Raw genomic sequence first — 22091 nt, forward strand, 5'->3', positions numbered from 1 at the left:
AATGATCCACACTCTTATAGAATTTCCCCCTCTGTTGAGTGTGGATGGGAGCTATAATTTGCTTCTGACCAATAGGAACATGCAAAGGTGATGGGATTTTGTTATGTTATACAGCACAGATGAGAGATTTTGCAGATATAATTAGGATCCTTAATCAGCTGACTTTAAGTTAATCAAGAAAGAGATTATTCTGGGTGAGCCTGACCTTTCCAGGTGAGCCGTAAAAAGAGGGTCTAGAGGTCAGAGTTGAGAGAAGTCAGAGAAACACTCTCCTGCTGGCCAGTAAGAAGCCAAGAGCCATGTGAGGAATTTCCAGTGGGGGAGGAGGCAGCTTTAGGAGCTAAGGGCTTCATTTCTACATCACAACAAAATGAATTCTGCCAACTACCACATGAGCTTGGAAGAGGACCCAGCCCAGGTTGATACCTTGATTGTAGCCTTGTGAGATCCTGAGCAGAGGACCAGCTAAGTGAGGCCCAGACTCCCTCGCCCTAGAAAGTGTGAGATAATAAATAAATAAATAAAATTGTTATGCAGAAACTAATATAATACGTTAAATATACCACCTTATGTTAAGAGACGAAAATGTTTTCATCAACCTTGTGTAAAATTCTATAAAAAAAAGTTTTCAAATATTTCTTTTTGCCTAAACTTTTGTTCATAGAGACAAACACGAGACGGTTTCTAAATTAAGAGTGTAGATTAGAGCATGAGAAGCAAGCTGTGCAGTAGATGGATATAGAACAATGGGATGGATCTCAGTCATAATTCTCATTACTCCGGCTCCTCTTTAGTCAATTTGTCTGCATGGAGCAGAAACAAAAGGAACAGGTGCATCTAGTCAGAGGGGCCAGATCTGCTGACAATCAACACCTCAGGAAAGGAAGCTGGGTGAGGAGCGGGTAGAAGAAGATGTGAAGTTCATTGAGGAAGCTGAGGCTGAGAATGAAGGGAAGGTGGTAGAAAAGGAAACAGGGGCAAGGAAGGAGAGGAAAAATCAGCTCAGTCGCTGCTTGATAGGCACATGATTTCATGATGGCTTCTGGCATTTACTCTCTTCCCTAAAATAATTTGTCTTTACAACCAGTTTGAGAGAGCTTGCACAGCCAGCAAGCAGTGACAGTGCAATTTCCTTCACATTCTGAGTTCTGCCCCTGCAAGGTTAAATTACAGAAGCTTCTTCTATTTTCTTTTATTCTATCACGTCTAGAGGCTTCATTATAAGTGAGCAGGAAGGGGCTTAATATCTGTTGGCTACAACAAAAATTAATGGCCATGCAGGAAGAAAGCATTAATGGTTAAATGGAAAAAAGTATAAAAACGTTTAGTAATGTATGAATTCACATCACTTCTACTTACATAAAACACATTTAACATTTCAGTTCTGTTCTAAAGGTTCACTTTAGAGCCAGAACAAAACTTTATGAAATTGCTAAGTGTTTCAGACTAAATTATGAGTAATACTTTGGGACATGGTTAAAGATTTGTTAAGCACACCACAGAGCAGTTTAAAGTGTGCAATGATTCAATAAGGCACAGGAGATACAGTGGGAGTCTTTGATTCATTATTTATAGAATTACACTTGAGCTATTGCTAAAGTGATTTTTCAATGGTAGGCATATATTCTTGACTGCTGTGACTCATCGTTATGGGTAGAAGGAAGGTGGAGTTGATTACCACTTCAAGATGGAGAAAAATGTCTTTATTGAACTCAAAATGCTCTGGTGACCCATTGAGAAGAGGGAGAAATCAGGACAATAGACAATATGAACTTTTCACAACAGTGTGCGATTTGAGAGTACTGTGTGTATTTAAGACACTACTTTTAGGGGCTGGCCTGGTGGCATAGTAGCTAGTTCCCGTGCTCCACTTCCACAGCCCTGGGTTCACAGGTTTGGGTCCAGGGCATGGACCTAGCACTGCTCATCAAGCCACACTGTGGTGGCATCCCACATAAAATAGAGGAAGATTGGCAACAGATGTTAGCTCAGGTCCAATATTCCTCAGGGGAAAAAAAAAACAGACAGTACTTTTAAATTCATTCATTCAACAAATGTTTTATAAATATATATATCTTTTATTCAGAGTGATCTTGACACATCTTGCATTCAAAGAGATACGTTAATCCCTTTCTTTCCTCGTTTATAAAAGCTATCTGAGGGGCTGGCCTGGTGGCATGGAAGTTAAGTTCGCACATTCTGCTTCTTGGCGGCCCGGGGTGTGCCGGTTCTGATCCCGGGTGTGGACGTGGCACTGCTTGGCAAAAGCCATGCTGTGGTGGGTGTCCCACGTATAAAGTAGAGGAAGATGGGATGGATGTTAGCTCAGGGCCAGTCTTCCTCAGCAAAAAGAGGAGGATTGGCAGTAGTTAGCTCAGGGTTAATCTTCCAAAAAAATAAAAGCTATTTGACTAATTACCTTATATAATGGTCTTGTCAAAAGACCTTTACCTAGGTGAGAATTCAATTATGTAGGGTTAGCAGAATTAATCACTAGATTTTACAGTCTGTGTATCTATTTCCTTGGCAAAAGTAGTCAGAAGGGAAATTTAGTTGGCCAATAAATTAAAGACACTTCTGTTGCTAGTCCACAGTACGTAAAATGAAGGAGGTTGGTGTTCAGAAACATATGATTTGGACTGAGAAAGAGTAGATATTCAGAATTTCAGAATCCCATACTTTATAAAGCTATATCAAACATTTTGAACCTAATATGTTAAGTAGATGAAAAATTAGAAGAAAAAGTAGTCTCCCAGGTGGGAATAGAAAAAAATTATCACAGTCAATAAGTCTCTGGTCAGGGTCCATGATAAGTGTCTGGGGGAAATTGTACCAAGACTGAAATAAGAATGAAAGTCAGTTGTGGACATAGTCAAGCAAGTGCCAGTCCTGCCTCTGAGACCAGTGACTTTCAAACCTTAGGGGGAAAAAGCCATCCCTATTACCCTCAGCGGCCTTTTCCTGAATTTGAAACTCTTTCATATCAGAGAACACATTTCCTTACGCTCCATCTAACCTCATATACATTATGTACTATCTCCATGTACAGCTTCTCAATCTACCTTTATAATACTTTGTTATAAAAAGGAAGAAGATTTTTAAAGAACTTCCCAGCTCCCATGTCCTTCAGAATAAAAACCTTCCCAATCCCTTTAGGCTTTTCTAGGAACTGTTATTTTGCCTACCATTTAATCATCTCTCTTGTTTTCATCTCTGGATTCCATCCAATTTCCAGACATCTCTTTTAACATACTGAAATTAAAACTGGTACAATGTTCTGTGAGGGTCTGGGCCAATTTTGAATAGCATCTATGCTTCTGTGTCTTATTAAGGCTTCAGAGTCATTGACAAGGAGTCCTTTTCACACTCAAGGTCAACATAGCCTGGCTGAGCCCTCTTAAAACCAGAATAGGGCAAGTGAGAACTCTGTTTCTGTGCTCACTGGACAAAGGAAGTTGCTGTGGGTGCTTAGAGAGACTCTGACTCTCTCTAGACATTATTGACATTGTTAGCTCATAGATAAAGCACTTTAAGCAGTGTTTATTTATAGGCTTTCCTTCAATGAAGTGACATGAGGCTCCCAAATGCTGCTGAAATCACTCCATGGTGAACTGCACATTAGATGATCTTATGGCACTTCTGATATTAACTCCCAAGAATCACTTTAGGCGTGTGTATCTCCTTTCAACAAACTGTGGATAAATCAAATCATCGTTGTTTGACTTCATGGGATTTAGAGCTGGTCTACAATATGACTTTGTGCCTTGTAGACAGAGTCATCAGCTGGAATTTTCTCTAGAAAAGTAATTAAGCTGAGCAGGAATACAGCATTCTCAGCCTAAGGGGGGAAGACATCCCAGTTAGAGAGGCCTTTTACATTTGTTTTTACTCATCCCTAAAGGTCACCTGCATGCATTGCATATTGCTGTATTTTTCTAAAAATCACAAGATATTTATATTTCATTAAGAGTTTCTGACAATGAATTTGAAAAGAATCCTTGATCTAAATATTGCACAAGGATTAAATGTTTTAAAGGGGTGATTCCAGATGGGATTTGTATCCAAGCCATTTTCCCCTAACAAGTTCTCGGCTGCAGACCACTTAAGTGCAGTTAATTTATTAGAAAAGGAAGAACTTGAGTTAAATCCACTAGCCATGAACTGTTCATCTGTAATAAGGCTGACTCAAGCTGGTAATTTCTTGCACGGTTGTTATTCAACAGGTACTCTAGAGCCCTGGCTGAAGGAGAGGAAAACAATGAGAAATGCAGCTTGTCTTCTGGTGTCTGGGCTTGAGAATATTCTTTCCGTGCTGCTGACCTAATTTGAGCATCCCAATGTTACACCTCACAGACAGGTCACTGTTAGAACAAGCTAAGCACATTTCTCTAACATCAGACCACTCAGGGAAGGCTGGAGACCCAGGAAATTTAGGGAACAATATTAGAGGATGGGTGAGGTTATTCTTAAAGCCTCATGTCTCCAACTCTGGGCCTTAAAATGATCTCTTTATAGCAAAGCAAGCCCTTCTTAGAGCTAGAGACTCACCAGCAGTCCCTTATTCCCTGAGCAAATGAATTAATTTGGCAGTTGCTATTCTTCTCCCTGGACCAGCCATGTGCTCTAATTGCCTATTTCCTCCTTCCTGGTTCAGAATGAAATACCTCCCTATCACTTCCCATAGTAAATCAAAGCATGTGTCAGCAGCTGGTGGCCTCTAACAAATGTTCCCATACATCCTACTTCTCTCCCTCCCCTCCCAGCATGCCTTCCATCCTAGTCAATGGAGTCAAGCCCCTCTCTCCCCTCATCCCTTGCCCTATCTAGACAGTTAGAGTTTCCAATGTCAGGCCTCCAAACATCGTTATTTCTTCTTTAGGTGATGTGCCTATAAAATTCAAACTTATAAAGTAATACTCACTAATCTTAGTAGAGATCCTCTTGTAAAAACACCACGATTGCACCTTTAAAATCAGTGCTTTCCTTGCTTGTGAATTTATAGGATCTCTAAGTTTCTCTCCAATCCTAATCAGATACTTAGAAATGTGTGCATCGCAGGATCCCTATTATCAATCCACATACATTGCATCGCCCAGGGTTAATCTCTAATTTTAAAAGAACCTTACTATTTCTCCTAAAATTTAACTATAAAAAAACACTATGTAAGAAGTAAGCAAGAGTGAGGACTTAAATAGCATAAACATAATGAATTCAAATATGTGTAAAAGGAGTCAGCATTCTCTACTACAGTGGAGTCAAGTCAAGACTAAGTATCAAAATGCTACCTAGGATCCTCATTAAAAATATGGATTCCATAGCCCAAGCCCCAACCTATAGAAGCATGATCTTCAAAGCTAACACCTGAGAATCTTTGTTCTTTATTTTTATTTTTATTTTTTTAATTGCAGTAACATTGGATTATAACATTATATAGCTTTCAGATGTACATCATAATATATTTCAAATTCTGTGTAGATTACATCATGTTCACCATCCAAAAACTAATTATAGTCCACCGCCTCACAGGTGGGCCTAATCACCCCTTTTGCCTTTCCTCCTTCCACTATGGTAACCACCAATCCAGTTTCCAATGCTATGTGTTTGTTTGTCGTTGTTTTTATCTTCTACTTGTGAGTGAAATCATATGGTATTTGACTTTCTCTCTCTGTCTTATTTCACTCAGCGTAATACCTCAGAATCTTTGTTTTTAAGCCCCTCAGTTTACCATTTTATTTGTTGTCTATCTCTGTCTTTTAGGATACAGGCTCTTTCAGTCTGCTTTATTTACTGCTAAATCTGCAGTGCCTAGACCAGTAACTGGGACATATTGATTGCTCAGTATTTACTGGTTGAATGAATAAATTCTCATGTGGAGGCAGGTTTGGAAAGTATTGGATTAGTGGATGGAACTTTGGAGTCAGGCAATTTTTGGTTTGAATCCCAGCTCTGGCAATTATTACCTGTGTGACCTTGGGCCAGTCCTTAATCTTTTTGAGCTTCAGTTTCTTCATTTTTAAAATGGTCACCATAAATCCTAAGATAAATATTTGTTGACTCAGTGAATGAAACTCTCAGGTCAGTGTAAGGATTGCAGATGATATATGTTAAAAACAATGCCTCACTCAATAAATGCCATTGTTATTATTTGGATGTGGAGGGACAGATGATTGGCCAGCCTGAGGTCATTTTTATGAGAATTTGAGGAAGCTCATGAGAATACCAACTGGACACAATGAGGTTAATGGCTGGCTAAGAACTGAGACTTCTGTTCTTGATTCACGTCATCTAAAATAACCAAATATCAGGTTCTCTCTAATGATAGTAATTTAGTGTAAAGCCACATAGGAAGTAAGAAAGGAGGGGGTCAGTCTCGTTGGTAGTGCAATAGTGTGTCGTAGACAACTGGGATTTTCAGACACCCACTATCCCCACAGAGTCTAACAATCTGTCTTTTGACAACTCTGCTCTCTTTGCTCTGCTTCTATCCTGCAGATGCCAAGTTCTCTTCTACATAATCCACAATTCCTCTTTCAACTCCTTTTCTGAATCTGTACCTTTTTTCAGCATTCTATTACGTTTCTTTATGTCTCAGAAATAATTGATAAAATTAGATTCTCTCTTAGAAAATTTAGTCATAGTCTAGCATAGGCCATCTATACTGAGTCGACTTTTCATGCCAAGCTACCTCACAGACTTCTGGCAGCCTCTGTAGTTGATTGCTTTTGGCAGAATTTCAACCCATAACACAGTCCTTGGTGGTCAAAGTGTCTCAAAGTTTGGCAGTGTATTTGTAAGGAGTCACTTTTGGTCATTTTGATTGGGAGAATTAAGAGGTTGTCATTTTGCTTTTATTGCTTGGAGATTGTATTCAAGAGGTATCTATGAAACTCTGAGTGCCTCTCAGCCTACTGGTCCCTTCAGTACAGTTTCTACAGAGAAAAGACATTTTATATCATTATAAATAACCATTTAAGGCAATGTTAAACTTTATGCACCTTATGAAGAAATCATCTAGTAAGCTACTTTAGACTATTTCACTATCCATTTATTCAGTTCTTAAACTTAAAAAATATATCTTTACCATTATGGTCATATTGTTGTACATGTTTTAAGTTGTAGGTAACACACACTTAATTGGATTACTTAATTGGAGATACCGGCTCCTGATCTGGTCAGCAGTTGGTAGTCAGAGGGTAGACAGGATGTTGAGTGCTCCAGGATGTGTTGTCTCTCTGACTGTCTTCCAGCCTTGTCCTTCAGGAACAAAATGTGTTAGCTTCCTAGGAAAGAAGGGGCTGAAGGCAAAAGCAGACAAATAAGAGTGACATTCTTAGAGGCCAGGCTAAAAAAATCTCTTTGGTGGCTTTAATGATAGACGGTAGCACAGATGAGGAGGCGGGAACTCTCTCCAGCTCAGCATGATGAAAGTTGGAGCAAGATAAAAGAATATCACTGTGACAGTAACATATGGGGTGTGGCAGAGGACAAGGCCTCCCATGACCACAAGAGGAAAGCCAGATGGAAGAATGAGAAACAGCATCATTCATGAGCCCTGGAATTCTGCCCTATCCCCTTCCCACACATGCACATACCCCGAAAGGAAAATTTGGAGGTTAGGGTTTCAGTGATTCGGCAATAGGGTGATGAGTCTTGTATCGATTATCTATCACTGCATAACAATTTGCCCCAAAACTTTGTGGCATAAAGAAACAAACATTTATTATCCTACAGTTTCTGCGGATCATGAATTTGAGTGGTTCTGGCTCAGGGTTTCTCATGAGATGGAAATGAAAATGTCAGTTGGGGCTTCAGCCATCTGAAGTGTTGACTAGAGTCGCATGATCTGTTCCCAGCTCACTCAGTGGTGTTTGCCTGGAGGCCTCAGTTCTCACTCTGCAAAGCTGCTTGAGTGTCCTTGTCATACGGCAGTTGGCTTTCCCCAGGCAAGCAGTCCAAGAGAGAGAAACAGAGGAAGCTACAACGCCTTTTATGTCCTCATCACAGAAGTCACATTCTGTCACTTCTACCTAATTCTATTCATCATAAATGAGTCACTAAGTCCAGTCCACACAAGGGGAGGAGTATTAAGCAGTACATCTTAAAGAGAGACATATCAAGAATTCATAGGCATGTTTTAAAACCACTGCAATTTGTACACTGGCCACAACTTATTTATGTTTGCCCCACATGCAAAATACATTCACTACCCACCTCCCAAGAACCCCAATATAGTATTAGCTTGAAATCTGGGATGTTGTCATATAAATGAGATCGAGGCACGAATGAACCATCTCAGGTGTAGTTTCTTGAGTACAGTTCCTCTTGACCTGAAGACCTGTGAACTAAAGAGACCAGTTATTGCTCTCTTTTCATGTCCTATGTTCAGTAGTGGGATAGGCACAAGATAACCACCATAAACATGGAAGATACCCAGGAGTCACTGGTCTATACCAATTCTAAGTCCAATCTAGCATAGGTTGGCAGTTTCTTGATTGGAACTCAAAGCCTGGGAATGATTTTCCATGGCTCTTGGTCCCACAGTTGTTTTTTTTCCTTCTGAGTCATTCCTTCTTTTTCTTGAGATGTAACATGTATTTATAGCTAAGTGGGTTTTTGAGCCTAATTCCTTCAGTAGAATTTGTAGAGGGTAGGGGGAATCAAAAGGCCTCTTTATATTTAGCACCATCTCTGTCCCTTTCAGTCAAAGCTGACAGTGTTTCTGCTGATATAATTCTTTTTAAAAAAACTTTGTGGGTCTCCTGTGAATGTTATTTGGTTCCATTTCATTAGATAAATCTACATCTATAAATCAAGACAGCTCTTTTCTATCTAGGGTTTCTGCTGAGGGACAATATCCTTAAGCTTCTTAGAAGCCATATTGTTTGATTGAGGGGAGCTCTGAGACATACAGATCTTCAGAGGGCCCTTTCTGTCTTGCTAAATGATATTCTGAGGCAGCATCATTGATCCTTCTGAAGTCTAATGAGAAATTTTATAGCCACACCTTCAGCTTCAATGTTCGACCTAGCAGAGCTCTTGATTTGATATTTGTACAGAAGCTGTTTCTTAATTTTAGCATCTTTTGCCAACTGGAGAGGCTGGGGACTTTTAAAGCCAAAACACTGACTTCTTTTTGTTGAGCAGACCTTTCATAAGTTTATCTCTCTCCTCTCACATTTTACTGTAAGTAGAAAGACACCAAGCAGCACCTTCAACGTTTGGTGTAGAAATTGTCTTAGCTTGTTCACTCAGTTCAAGTCATTTTCTACTTCCCATATTATTACAGGTGACAGTGTTGCTAATCTGCCTGCCACTACAGAACGAGGACATCTTCCTTTCAGTTTCCTGATAGTCCTCACTTTCCTTTGAACCTCACTGACAGTCTCCTCAAAAGTTACAACTTCTATTAAAAGTCCATTCAAGGTACACAGGCTTTCACTAACCGTCTCTTCAAAGTCTTTCTAGCTCCTTCACATTACCTAGTTCCAAAGCCGCTCCACTTTTTGGGGTATTTGCTATGATGGCACCTCACTTCGAGGCACTAAAATCTGTATGAGTCGTCTATTTCCACACAAGTTATCCCAAACTTAAAATAGTAAACATTTATTATCTCACAGTTTCTGTAAGTCTTAAATTCGGGAGTGGCTTTAGCTAGGTGGTTCTGGCTCATAGTATTTCATGAGGTTACAGTCAAGTCCAGGAGTAAGCCGTAATACTTTATTTCCTAATTGACATCACATGCTTTCACTTCTGTTACATACATTAGAAGCAAGTCATTAAATACAGCCTCCACTCAAGAGGGAGGATATTAAGCCCCATCTTTTGAAGCAGAGTGCATCAAATAAGTTTTAATCATATTTTTAGACTACCAGAAGCTTGAACCTATTTTATAATTGGTATTGAAACCATATTGTGTCCCTACAGAGATATGGTATAGGAAAATGATGACTACATGTATATAATCAGAATTTTCCAAGGCTTTTAGCTACCAATGAAATCTACATAGCTAAATCTAATGAACAAATTTGAATCCTCATCTTACTTAACTTCTCAGTAACATTGGGCATAGTTGATCACTCTTTACTCCTTGAAACAGTTTCTTCATTTGGCTTCCAGGACATCTCATCCTCTTGGTTTTTCTCCTGCCTGTAACTAGCTGCTTGCTTTCGATCTCATGTACCACTTTCTCCTCATCTCTCCAAACTGATAACATTGGAGCCCTAGAGTTATGCCTTGAACCTCTTTTTTACCTACACTCAGTCCCTTAGTGACCTTACACAATCCCAAGTCTTCAAATACAACGTGCACTTATAACTGCCAAATTTATACATCCCTCCTGTAACTCTTCCTCAGCTCTAGACTTATACCCAAACTCATCTCCACTTAAATGTCTAAAGGTATCATCAGCTTAACTTGCCCGAAACTGAGCATTTGATCTTTACTCCAAACTCACTATTGTTAAAATATTCCCTTCCAGTTGCTCAGAATTCATTCTCATTCATATTCTTTCTCCCTCTCTCCCTCCCTCATTTCCTTCCTCCTTCTCCCCATACTTTTAATCTATTGACAAAAGTTGTTAGCTCAACCTATAAAATAAATTAAAAATTTGACCACTTTTCATAAGCTCCACAACTACCACAGTGGTCCAAGCCACCACTTTCTGTCCCCCGGACTATTACAACAGCTGCCTAACTTCCCAGGATGGATTCCTCCCACTCTTGCCCCCTGTAGTTTATTCTCAGTACATCATGCAGAGTAATCCTGTTAAACATAAATCAGTTCTTACCACTCCTCTGTTTTAACTCTGCAATGCCTCCCTAAATCATACAGAGTAAAAGCCTAAATCCCTAAAATGACCCACATGGTCTTACACCATCTGGCTTTTGTTACTTCTCCAATCTCATCTCCTACAGTTCTCCCTTTTGTTTATCTGCTCCAGCCGCGTTTCCCTGCCTGCTCTTGATCAAAAATAGCAGGCCTGGTTTTCTCTCAGGGCCTGATGCTCCTGCCTCAATACTCTGTTCTTAGATTTCCAGATGATTTGTGCCTTCGTTTCCTTCAGATCTTACTCAAATGTCACATTCTAAGTACTAGTTACCCTACCTACCTTATTTAAAGTTGCCCTGCCATAGTCCCAAATCATCTTTTCTGCTTTATTCTCTCCATAGCACTCATCATCGTCTAAAAAACCATTCATTTTACTTATTTTTATGGATTTTAAACTATAAGGGAAGTGATTTTTTTATTGCTTTATTCGTTGTTGTATTGTCAGCACCCAGGACTACTTTTGACACACAGGCGTCATTTAAAGTTTTTTGAATGACTAAATGAACTGTCCATTAGTTTCTTCCTCCTCTATCCAGAATTATCTTCTTTCTCTCCTCTGACCATCTAAATCCTCAATCAACTCCAAAGCCTAGCCATTTAAGCTTTGTCTCCTCCAGGAGCCTTTTCTCACTAATCGAGCCTTACATTGATCTTCACTTTGACTTTCCTCAGCACTCATGGTCACAGCCCAGGTCACATTATTGTGAATTGGTTTGTGTGCTCCATTTTTGTCCATTTTGCTCATATATTCATGTCTTTTCTGCCTAAATAGTTGCTGGCGAAACCATAATCACTTCCTTTCTTTGAACCGCTCTTTTGCCCCATTGTAATTGTGCAACATTTTCTGTATAAATCCCTGCTTCATAAACAACTGCTAACCCACTGAAATGAACTTCCTAACCCCACACAGCTGATGGAAGATGCTACTTTAGGACAACACAATGTTTTCGTAAAATGCATATAATCATTTTCAATTTATACAGTAATAAGTTCCAGGTAAAACCAGCTGAGCTACAAAAGCAACTTGGTTCTAATACTCAAACATTTATTATATTCTTTTTAGAAAATGGAATCCACTTTTCCACATGGCCTGAAAATCCTTAGATGTTAAAAAAATTTTAAAAAGCTCCACTGAGATTTAGCTTCTTGCCATGATACTCTAAATTATTTCAGCATTGTGCGAGGCATTATAAAACACTGTAATTCATACTCTCCTGAGCAAGTGCCACTTAAAGTGTTCGCCAATTAGTTCATTTCAGAACCTGCTTCTGATATCCCTGAAGGTAAATGAGAAAAATCCCTTCATGTGCAACCTGAGTATAAGATAATATCAAAATCACTTATGTTAGCTAAATATTGGCATAAGAACCGCTCTAAATTTTCTGATATTTTGAAATGTTAGAGAAGCTCATCAAATGATTATATGAAGAATTATGCATATAGAATTTTCCTTCTGTGAATTTAACATAATCCTCTACTTTTTTCTAAATTAACCTCATTATATCATGACTCAGATTTTGCTTATGAATGAGATCGATTGAAACTGTCTCAATCAGTTCATCTTCATCTCTCTAGCTCACCTTTGATACCAGGCATGTCTGTTTTGCTTACAATCAATCTTATTAGGTTAAGACACACATGCACACAAAGCCTAAATACTGAATGAATCAAGAATATTAGAGCTTGTGACTAACTCTTCTTGGAGCAAGAAAGTGATTTTGAAAGTGATGCCAAACCTTTTAATCTCAAGTTCATGTCCCCAATGTGCAATAAGCCAATCACTGAGACACCCATGCTTGGAGATGGAGAAAGGTTTATTTGAATTGGCCAAAACAAGAAGGTGGGAGGACAGGTTCTCTCAAATCTGCCTCGAGGAGAAAAGAAAGCAGGGGGTCTTTATAGAGCTAAGCAGCTTGGGAGGAGGAGTTTTGAAGAAACAAAGTGGAAAACAGTGTTTCTTTCACTCCAGATAAGCCCTTGGGCAATCAGACTTTTGGGCTTCAAGGACAGCTGGGGGCTGGTTATCCAGTGATCCTAACTTCCTTAAAGGCATTCTTTTTTTTCTGCAAAACAAGCTCATAAATCCTTGTGACCCTTGAGTCACCTTTCAGGTTAGGCAAGAAAACAGCAAATTAACAAGATTAACTTCTTTTCATCTTTTCACCTGTGTCTGTGTTGGGAACAAGGCCAAAGGGTAATCGTGTTCTTGTTGAATATCTACAGTAACCCTAAGGTCCCCAGATTCAAAAGGAAAACAGAAGGTTTCTTAACTACATTCATGTGTTGACTTAGGGCTGTCATCTAATAGCATCTGACTAGTTCAGAGTTTATTAAATTCTTTCATTGAATGTACTTGTAAATAAACTCCACTAGATACTTCTTTTTTTCTCATAAGGAAAACTCATGTTCCTTTATGTGGAAATCTCTGTTAATTTAGTATTTTAAATAACTTTGGAGAATATGTAAAACATCATGAAGAACATTCACCCTATATATCACTTTAATTTTACTGTATGCTCCTGGTATTGTCTCATACATATATTTGGGGTCTGTTGCTCTTGTTTTTGTTACAGCCACTACTAAAGCATTATCTAAAAGCCTAACAATTAAGACAGGAATTTACCACATGTAGCTACAAAATACATAACATATATGTGTATATGATCTACCTTATGAACATATTTTATTTCTTTCTTATTTTTCTGTAGCTTGATGGGGTTATATTATATCCTGTAAAGGGTAAGATGTTTTGACAAACTGACAAGAATTTAAGACCCCAAGGCATAGCACTTCACATGATGAACTTGCCTTTGACTTTTTGTATCTAGATAATAGGGTATATTGCCACTAAAATATTTAGATGTCTTTAACCCTCTATTTAAAATGTTTGTAAAATTCTCTTATATTTGTAGATTTGATGTTGTCGGTCTGTTAATCTGCAACTCAATCAATCAACTGTTCAAAACACCAAACTGACCATTCAAATAGCCAAATTAAACAGACAATTCAAGTTAATGAATTTTGATAATTTTCATTTTGTGGAAATTCTCATTAGTTCCTAATTTTAAAATAAGTTTAAGAACCTTTCCAATAGGATTAAGATTCTGAGAGTAGATGTTATCTCTTTATACTTATGATCCTTCCACCTCTATCATGCTGAACATGATTTTTTGGAAATCTCTCTTTACTGATATGTTAAGCATAAAGTATAAAGAGAAAACTATTTTGTATGGAGAATTACTAAGTCAAGGACATGTTATTTTATTTTTCTGATGAAGTGAATTTTCTTACTAAAAGTTAAAGTCTTTGTTCCCTTGCTTAACTAACAAATTGAATACAGTCACAAAATTTAAGAGCTGGAAAGAAACACAGAGATTATTTGGTCAAAAGCCCTCATTTTGTAGATGACAAAGGATATGGGGAAAAAAATAAAATTGAGCAAGTTAATTTTAGGCATCTGAGAAAAAATTCAAACGCAGAATATTTTTTTGACTCTAGGCCCAAAACATTTCATTTGATTATGAATAAGATACATTTTCATTCACTCTAAGCTCTTTTCTCACACTGCTCTATTCTTCAGGAGAAGGCAAGTAAGCGTTAATCATGGTCCAGGCCTTGACAGTGCCATACCCTTTTTCTAAATGTTTTTTGCTGTTGTTTTGCTGCCAGCTAAAGATGGCCTTGTGCTCTTAACATATTTTCAATGACTGTTCTACAAGAAATGTTTTTATATTCCTAAACTACTGTGCTTATTCAGTTGTCAAACATCAACTTTGCATTCTTCTCCTTTTAACATGATTCCTTTTCATTTTTAAATCAACTCTGAAAGAAAAAATGTAAGCCCTTCCTAGACTCTAAAATCAGCTCTACTGTGTTTTTCCCTAAGTGACCTTGATGAAGTCACTTAATTACTGTGTTTGACTTTCCTTACTTGTCGAATGAGGGCAATAACACACTCAAAATGAGGTAATTATAAAATGAAGGTAGGCTTCATATGTAACTGTTGATTGTCATTACTATTAATTTTTATTGCCAATTAGAAATCTTTATTTTGGGATGGCTCCCTCATATGCTCCCTATAAACCTAACATCCAGTCTCCCATTGATTTTTCCTCCCGTACTGACTACCTGCATGCTGTGTGCTCTACCACCCCTCTAGGAAGTGACTGGCTATGAAATTGCAAAATTAAATATTCCCTTAGGTTTTTCTGTTCCTCTCTTTATTTTTTAGGTCTCTTAAATTTTGAGCTGATTCTCTTTATTGTATCTTCTTTGACACAGCATGGCCAGATGGACGTCACCCCACACATATTCACCTTTTGAGTACCTGCTTGTTCCTATGTGATTTTACTTAAAGTATGCCCTTTAATTCTCAAATAAACCAATGAGAGAAATGTTATTATATGTTATAAATGATGACCAAGGCTCAGAGACATTAAGTGACTTGCTCAAGGTAATTTAAATATAAGCAACAGAGTCATGATTTGAGCCTAGCTTAATGCCAGGTTCCTCAGGGTCCTAAGGAAGACTAGTGCATTCAGCTGAGGTGGTTTATCTGACAGGACCAACACTCTAAGTCATCTTTTTTCCTAGTGTTAACAGCTATATGCTAATATATCATGACTCTGGAATAATCCAGAGTTTATCCTTAACCAAAGGAGGGGTAATTCCTATACCTCATCCTCACTTTAAGACAATCATCGTAGTTCATCTACACACAAAAAAATCTGAAAAAATATCTGAAAGCTATAGAAAATTGCATTAACATGTATAATGATCACACGAAGTGGTTTAAGAGAAGGTAGCTAGAATGAGAATTTAAAGCTGTCCTGCTGTTGTGTGATGTCAACAGCCAGCCCCAATCAGAAGAGTTTTGGCTCAGGACCCGATTGCTAATGTCCTAATTGCTTTCTTCATTCCTCCCACCAAAAAAGGTAAGTTAATTTAAGAAGGTAAGTTAATTTAAGAAGGTAATGTTTTCCAATTGACACAGGGTAACAGAACATATGTTCAGCAATTCTCTTAAATCATCTTATTACATTCATACAAACATATTTATATCTCATATTAAGTAAAATCACCTTTTGGCTGACCTTGATACCTTCACCAACAGAACTCAAAAGAGAACAACCATTCTCAGAGCTCAGCTGCCTTTCTTCTAGAATCCATTGTTGTTGGTCAGGTGAGAACCTCATGTACTCAAGCAAGTGGTGCTATTCTCTGTCAGCACTGATGCCTCCATCAGCAGAAGTCAAGAAGTAGCCTGTGCTTCTTTACCAACTAGCTAAGATCAAAAAGAGTCATGCACACTCAAAGTGAGAGCTCTGCGTCGTCCAGACCTTCAGTCACTTCCTAGGTTTTCCTCCCAACCCTTGGTCACTACTCAGTACACTTTATTGGCTTTCTTTTTTTAAATCTCCACAATCTGTGTTACTAAAATGCCCAGGTCTCAGTCCTTAGATCTCTCTTCTCTTAAATGTTTGTCACTCTCTTGGGAATGTCCTCTAGTCCTATGGCTATAAATAAAATCTGTACCCTGATAACTCCCGAATTAGTATCTCCAGCCCCATTCTGTTTCTTGAACTTTAAACTTATCCTATTACCTATGCAACATTTTCACTTGGATTGATTCTACACATGTCAGATTTCACAAGTTCTAACCTGGGTTCCTAATCTCCCCCAGTCCAAACCTACAATCCCACAACCTCCCTCCCCACTCCCACTGCAGGTAATGGCATCTTCATCCTTCCATTGAATTATGACTACAAATTTGGAGTCAACCTTGATTCCTCACTTTTTCTTACAGCCTACATTCCATCCAGAAGCAAATCCTGTTGCTTCAATTTCAAAACGTATCAAGAATCCAACTACTTCTTACTTCCTTCCCTTCTACCATACTAATCCTTGCACCGTTAGCGCCGAACTATTACTGAGATGATTATAATAGCCTCCTAATCCCCCTGCTTCTGTCCTTAACCCACTACCATCTATCCTCAACAAAGGCACCAATGTTATCCTAGTAAAATATGTTAGATCATGTCACAACTCTGCTCAAAACCTTCCAATGATTTCATATCTCACTTAGAGTAAAAGTCAAAGAATCGGCAATAGCCTACCAGGTCCTACACTGTCTGCACCCCTCCCCCATCACCTCTAGATCTCTCTCATCCTCCTCTCCTCCTCATTCACTCTCCTCCAGCCAAACTGGCTTTCTTGCTATTCTTTAAACATTCCAAGCATCCTCCCACCTCAGGATCCCATCTGGAATACACTCATCCCGAATATCCATTCAGCGCCATTCCCTCACCACTTTTTGGCCTTTGCACCCTAGTCAACTTCATTGAGGGTTTCCTGGGTAAATTTATAAAAGTGTAAATCCCACCCCCCTAAAATTTGCTATCCCATCTCTCTGATTTATTTTTATCCATGGTACTTATCACTATCTAGCAAATTATGCATGCTCGCTAGTTTTGCACATTGAAATCTCCTCCCATGGGAATGTGTAAGCGCCAATAAGGATGGTATTTTTGTTGTTGGTTTTATCACGCTTCTATTCCAGAAATTAGCATACTGCCTGGTATATAATAGGTACTCGATCATGTTGTTGAATAGTGATTAAGGTATATTGTTTTTTACCATGATCTGACAGGGATGGTAAATTTTACATATATCATGTTCTGCTTCTTCCTGAACCATGATTTGATTCATTTAACATTTATTCAACATATGTTTTTAAGTGCCTTCTGTGTGCTATGCATACTCTTAGACAGGTAACCCCACACAAATTACTGTATAATTATAAATTGAGCTAAGTGTTTTCTGTAAAGCAGATGGATTTAGAGAACATTTAAAGAAAACTGACATAACTCGAGGTAGGCAAAACAATTAAAGAAATGTCATTTGGGCTGAAATCAGAAGTAGTGGAAAATATTTTCAGATGCAGGAAACAGTAAGAGCAAAGGTCCCATGATGGAAAGAGCATGGAACTAAAAGGAGACCTGATTAGCTCAATTGTAAGACAGACGCTGAGAAGAAGAACAGTGAATAAGAAGCCAGAGGCTTGCAGCTGCCTTAAAGACCATTGTAATGATTTGGTTTTTATTCTAAGAGCAAGGAGGAAGTCATTAAAAACATTTCAACATGGGGAAGACCTCATCAGATTTGAGTTTTTAGAAAATAACTGAATATAATAAAGGATGAAAGGAGGGCCAGACTGGATACAGGGATACTATCGTAAGAGTTAGGATTTCCATATGGGAATTCCTTCCCACGTTTCTCAGGAAATTTGTTTTTCTGAATCCCAAGAAAAATCAATCAACAGTTCAGAAAAACAGGATAAAGTAACATAATCCTCCTGTGAGAATTAAAGCTCCACCATCCACATAGAGACTGCTGGTTTGAGGGAATCCACTGACATCAAGTGACAAGCTAGAGCCAGAAATGCAGAGTGGAAGGCTAAAGTCAACACTGCTAGGAACTGAGACAGGAGCACGTAGGAGAGAAGTGGTCACAATCTAATCAGTTAGTTTTGCTTGTAGCTCTTGTCACATTTCAAGTGTGTGTCTGTGGCTCCATGTGCTGATAAGGATGAGTTGTTTTTACAAATAAAAACAATTAATAAATTTGTTCACATAGTATACATTATACAAATTTTATGTTTGATATTCTAAAAATAACAAGTTTGGGAATGCAAAGTCCTTTATTTGGCAACTTTGACACGATTCTGAGTATTGTTATTAAATGTGCTAGTAGATCCAAAGTCATGTTATTTTAATACTTTGCAATAAATTATTCACCAGTGTTTTCTAGTTAGAATATTTACTATGGGATACAGTTCTGGGTAAACACTTTAACAGAGGAAATGCAAAGAGAAGAGGATGATGTTGTGCACACTTCAACACAAAATTAGAAACTGATCTAAAATCTGAATTAGCAAAAGCAATATGGTTTTCAAAGCAAAGCCAAAATTGGGGTAAGTGGGCAGAACACTTTTAGCAATAAAAAAGAAAATGAGCTTATATGAAGCAATGTGTACCTTAATGGCCAGCTTTAAAATGCTTGTGGATGAACTTCGAAACATTTGACTGCCAGTGAGCAATGTAAGAAATTTCTGTACATCTGCACTATTTGTTGTGAAATAAAAATCAAAGCTATTAAGGAAGCTAGTGCTTTACATGTTTTTAAGTTTCATTTTAAGAATAACTGTTATTTATTAAATATTCAGGGTTTTATATTTCAATTTTTAAATAATTTTTATTGGCATTTATTTTGTATTAATATTCCCTTGATTTAATGGTTTCTGTTACCAAATGTATTTATCATGCAAAGATCACTTTTATAGATTACTGAAATATTGAATCTTGTCACAATATATTGTTTATGATAATAAAGTATGCATTTGTTATTATATTTTTATAGAAAATCTCTGAAACTTTTAGTATAACCCTGTCACAGAAAAACAATGCATAATTTACTATTACAGCCGTTCATTATTTTTAAGTACATGTAAATATAGATAAAAATTATTATTATAACTCCCTCACCAAAAACACGTAAGTTACATGTTAAGAAAAATACAGAATAGTTTATGATTTCAGTATTTCCAAAGAATTCCCAGGAATTTTGATTTATCATTCTCAAATCCGGAAGTTGAATATCTGTTCTGAGTTTGGAAACACTAGTAAAAGTGCAAGAAAGAGATGGTAGTACAGGCATGTGTGACATAATGATGGTTTGATCAACAATGGACTGCGTACACAACAGTGGTCCCATAAGATAAGCACCATGTAGACCACGTGTGTAGTAAGCTATATCATCCAGTTTGTGTAAGTTCATTCTATGATGTTCATGTAACCACAAGATCACCTAACAATGCACTTCTAAGAACGTATCCTTGTCATTAAGTAATGCATGACTGGTAGCAACGGAAATGGAGAGATGTAGACAAACTCAAGTAATATCCAGGAAATACAATTCACAGGAGCTATAGATTAGCTAGATATGGGGAATGAGGTAGATTAGAGTGTCAAGAATAACTCCTAAGTTTCTGATTTTCGTGATGATGGGTGCTATTTGTTAAAACAGAAAGCACTAGAAGAGAACCTATGTATTAGCTGAGTTATGCTTCAAAAACAAGCATCTTCCAATTGTTACTGATGTAAACAGCAGAGGTTCAAAGACAGAAAGTAGATTAGTAGTTGCCTGGAGCTGGAGGTAGGGATTGTGGTAAGTGGGAAAGGGAAATTCCTGCTGTTGGACATAGAGTTTTGGGGATGTTGAAAATGTTCTAAATTTATATTGTGGTGACGGTTGCACAACTCTGATATTCTAAAAACCACTGAATTAATTTTATAGTATGTGAAATATATCTCAATAAAGCTGTAAGAAAAGCTGTGGTTCATTTCTCATTCACACTGTTTATGTCCATTTCAGGTAAGACAGGGATTGTGTTCCACGGCATGCTTGTTTAGGAAACTACATTGATGACATCTCCATCATATGAAATGTTGGTTTCTTTGACAGGACGGAAGGAAATATCACAAATTTCACAGCAACTCTTAAAGACTTATACTTGAAAGTGATACACATCACTTCTGCACATATCCCATAGACCAAAGCAAGTCATGTGACTACACAAAATTTTACGGGCACAAAGAAGTACAATCTACCAGAAAGAAGAGATCTAGAAACAGCGCTAATGACTATTCCACCAGGATTAAGGGGAAGATCGAGAGTTCAAAGGTAGACATGTTGAGTTTGAATTGCCTTTAAAATATCAAAAATAAGGGGCTGGCCCAGTGGCCAAGTTCGAGTGCTCCGCTGCAGGCAGCCCAGTGTTTCCTCAGTTCGAATCCTGGGCACGGACATGGCACTGCTCATCAAACCATGCTGAGGCAGCGTCCCACATGCCACAACTAGAAGGACCCACAACTAAGAATATACAACTATGTACTGGGGGGCTTTGGGGAGAAAAAGTAAAACAATAAAATCTTTAAAAAGAGTAATGTGTTAAATAGGCAGTTGGCTTTGTGGGACTAGGCGCTCAGAGGAGAGTTCTGGGCTAAAGATACACATCAGGTAGTCGTTCATATATATATGTGGTTATTTAAGGTCATGGATCTGGAAGAGATTGTAAGAGTCAATGTCATCTATAAGTATCTTATAAGGTCACATTTCTCTATGTCGTACAGATGCACACACACACGTTGCGTTCTATCATGACCTCTCCTGAGCCATCTGGAATTATAACTATTAAAAGAAACGGAGAGGATGTCAAACTCTCTTTTGTATCTTAGAAATATTGAAGGTGACTAGAAAGCAATTGGTATTTTATGTCTGTCAAACTTTATTTGAAAAGTCAACTTCTCAATGAAATTGCGTATGCTTTTTTTGCTCTTCGAATTCCATAACACTTTATTTAGGTCTCTTTTATGATAAATTTCATACTGTATCACTCCATGTGTTTATATGCTTTTTTTAATCCCTCCTACAAAACAATAAGCCTCTTGAGCTGAAGGTTGCGTTTTAACCTTTTTATAGACATCAAAACACTTACTACCATACCTTGGACATCATAGTGCAAAACAAACAAAAAGTGTATTGCATAAACTTTTTCCCCCAAATAAACTGTTAGTTCTGTAAAGACATATAATGTGCCTTTTATTTCTTTGTATTTTGCTTTCTGCATACCATAATGATTTCCATATATTTGGTATTTGATAAATATATTGATTGATGAATTAATTCAGAGAAAAAAGCCTTTAACACATTATTTTTAAAGATTATTTGTGCTGCTTCCAGAAATGCCTGATACATTCCTCTCACTTTTCAACAATTCAAAATTAAATATTCAAAGCTATTAGTTACTATTAAGCCCAGAATCAAAAATAAGTTTGCCTTTTTTGTCTCTGAAGTCTTGGATGAATAAGTCATTATTGTATCAGATACTTCATTCTCTCTAAGGTATTCTGTGTCCCTGGAATACATATTGAAAATTTTAGAGCAATGTCAGAACATTAATTCTGACATTAAATTTTTTAATGTAAATATTGAATATACGTATATATTATATTCATACATGTACATATATGGACATAAATTATTTTATTTTTAAAGGTTGGCACCTGAGCTAACAACTGTTGCCAATCTTCTTTTCTCTGCTTTTTCTCCTCAAATACCCACAGTACATAGCTGTATATTTCAGTTGTGGGTCCTTCTAGTTGTGGCATGTGGGCATGTGGGACGCCACCTCAGCGTGGCCTGAC

This window comes from Equus przewalskii, chromosome 28 (assembly GCF_037783145.1).
Source record: "Equus przewalskii isolate Varuska chromosome 28, EquPr2, whole genome shotgun sequence".
Classification (NCBI taxonomy): Eukaryota; Metazoa; Chordata; class Mammalia; order Perissodactyla; family Equidae; genus Equus; species Equus przewalskii.